Genomic DNA, 3033 nt, shown 5'->3' with positions numbered 1-3033 from the left:
CCACTGAGCCAAACCGGTTTCGGCTATTAGGAAACATTTTAAAAGTACAGCAAAGTGTGGGGCGTGCAGCAGGCGGCTGATCCACGATTCTCTCTCATCATTGATGTTTCTCTCTCTCTCTCTCTCTCCCTTCCTCTCTGAAATCAATAAAACATATTTAAAAATAAATTACAGCGAAGGTGGGAGAACTTTAGTTAACACCCACTTCTCTAGCCTCTTGTTTCTACCATTCACACGTATGATGCTTGTTTTGTCGCATTTCTCCCCCTCTTCCCTGCTGCTGTCCATCTACCAATCCGCCTCGCTTCTGATACATTTCAGAGTTAATTCTGGACATCAGCACACGTCTCTCTAAATACTCCGGGATGTACTCCATTCAGTGGAGTTCCATGTCTTTATGTTGCTGGGCAGTTTATGGACAATGACACAGACAAACCTGAAACGTGCATTTGCTGAACCTGGACAGGGACATAACCCTGTGCCCTCTGACCCGAGCACCGTACCAGCACTATCTCGCCACTCACTTCCTTCCTGCCCTTTCCAGCAACCCCTCCCCTGCCCCCATCCCAGGAGCCCCTCGTCCGATGGTTTCCCAGTCCTGCCTGTTTCTGAGCTCTCTGTACATGCCATCACAGCGCACAGGGCTCCTCCCACGCAGCTTTTGGGGTTCAGACATGCGACATCAAATCAGCAGCTAGCTCCCCTTTACTGCTGAATCGTATCCTCTGTGGGGGTGTACTGCGGCCTTTTATCCCTGCATCTATTGCTGGGTCCCTGAGCCATTTCCAGGTGGGGGCTATTAAGAATAAAGTTGTCATGAACCTTCTTGAACAAATCTTTGTGTATTAAAAAATTTTTTTTTAAATATGATTTTTTGAGAGGAAGGGAGAGAGAGATAGAAACATCGATGAAAGAGAAACATCCATCAGCTGCCTCCTGCGCACCCCCTACTGGGGATCGAGCCCAAAACTCGGGCCTGTGTCCTGACCAGGAATCGAACCAGCGACCTCTTGGTGCGTGGGCCAACGCTCAGCCACTGAGCCACACCAGCTGGGTGTGGATGTATGTTTTCATTTCCTTGGGTAAATACTTAGGAGTGGAATTAACTGTCTTTTTCTTCCTCTGGACTGGACTGGGAGTTCTGTGAAGGCTCATTCATTTCACCTCTAGCTCCAAGCACAGGACCTTGGTCCAGGGGAGGTGTTTAGTAGATGCTTATTGAAATGAACCAATTCACACATAACAATTCCCCGTGTTCTAGATAACATGTACCTCTCCGCACACTACGGGCCCAGCAAGATAGGCGAATTGTTTCTTTTAACCTTCCCAATGGTCCTTTATCTATCTTCAAATTTTCCAAATTGTTGTTAGAAATCGAAATATAGGGCCTGATTTTTTAAAAAAAATATTTTTTATTGATTTCAGGGAGGAAGAGATAGGGAGAGAAGGATAGAAACATCAATGATGAGAGAGAATCACCGATCGGCTGGCTGACTCCTGCAGGCCCCCCACTGGGGATCGCGTCCCCAACTTTGACATGTGCCCTCGACCTGGAAACGAACCGTGACCTCCTGGTTCCTAGGTTGACGCTCAACCACTGAGCCACACTGGCGTGGTTCCGTGATTGAGCGTCAACCTAGGAACCAGGAGGTCACAGTTCGATTCCCGGGCAGGGCACAGGTCCGGGTTGTGGGCTCGATCCCCAGTGTGGTGCGTGCAGGAGGCAGCCGATCGGTGATTCTCTCTCCTGCTCCAGTCCTCTCTGAAATCAATAAAAATACATTTTTAAAAAACTGCCCCCCTCGAGAAGGGGGGTGAGGCATGGTGTCCACCAAAATGCTTCATGTCAACAGGCGCGTGTGGGGGGCGGTGGGATGGAGACCCGTCGCTGCCGCCATCACAGGAGGGCCTGGTCCAGCCAGGCCTCGGCCGAGGGGCTATATTTAGGGGGTGACTGGATGGAAGCCGCATGTAAGCGTGTGTCAAGTTTCTCTCCGCAGCTTGCCTGTGAGCTGAGAGGGAAAAAATAGTAACAGCACCCGCGAGAAATCAGATGGGAATGAAAATGAACCTCCCCAGGGAGGGCCAGATGGGCGCCACATGCCTCCCGGTAGGATGTGCTGAGGACACGCCATCACGCGTGCGGCACTGCAGACCAGGACGCGTCCGGAGTCTAACCATGAGGACCACCAGACACCCAGGGGGGACCCATTGAAATTAAAAGGGGGCCTTGGTCCGGCCGCGGGCCTTAGGGCTTGGAACCAGGAGGTCACCGTTCCATTCCCCGGTCGGGGCACAGGCCCGGGTTGTGGGCTCGGTCCCCAGTGTGGGGCGTGCAGGAGGCAGCTGGCCAATGATCCTCTCTCATCATCATTGATGTCTCTCTCTCTCTCTCCCTTTCCTTTCCTCTCTGAACTCAATGAAAAATATATTAAAAATGAATAAATACATAAATAAATAAAAAAGAGGAGCTTTGTCCCGGCCGGGTGGCTCAGTAGGTTAGAGTGTCGTCCCGTACACCAAAAGGTTGGGGGTTCACTTCCCGGTCAGGGCGAGCACAGGCGGCAACCGATTGATGTTTCTCTCCCACATCAGTGTTTCTCTCTCTCTCTTCCTCTCTCGCTAAAGTCAATACAAAAACATATCCTTGGGGGAGGATTTTTTAAAAAAGGGGGAGCTTTAGTCTTCAGAAACATTTACGTCTAAAAACACAGGCACACACACAAAGACTGTGAAAAGGCTCCACACGAACGGAAATTAGAGAGACATGACGCCTGAAGGTGACCTTTGATCCTGGACTAGACCCTGTCCTGAGGGACCTTATTGGATCCATTGACAAAACCGGACACAGACGGGAGGTTCGCCACAACTCCCGAGTCAACGCTAAACGCATGGAGGTTGACATCTGTATTGATTATTGGAAATATCCTTATTACTGGGAACACACACTCAAGTGTTTAGGGGTAACAAGCCGTAACCTAGGGGACCCACACCACACTCCAATGGCTCCCGAAATATTTGTGGGTGGCGTGT

The sequence above is a fragment of the Myotis davidii genome, unplaced genomic scaffold, assembly GCF_000327345.1.
Source record: "Myotis davidii unplaced genomic scaffold, ASM32734v1 scaffold663, whole genome shotgun sequence".
Lineage (NCBI taxonomy): Eukaryota > Metazoa > Chordata > Mammalia > Chiroptera > Vespertilionidae > Myotis > Myotis davidii.
This window is presented reverse-complemented; position numbering follows the sequence as displayed.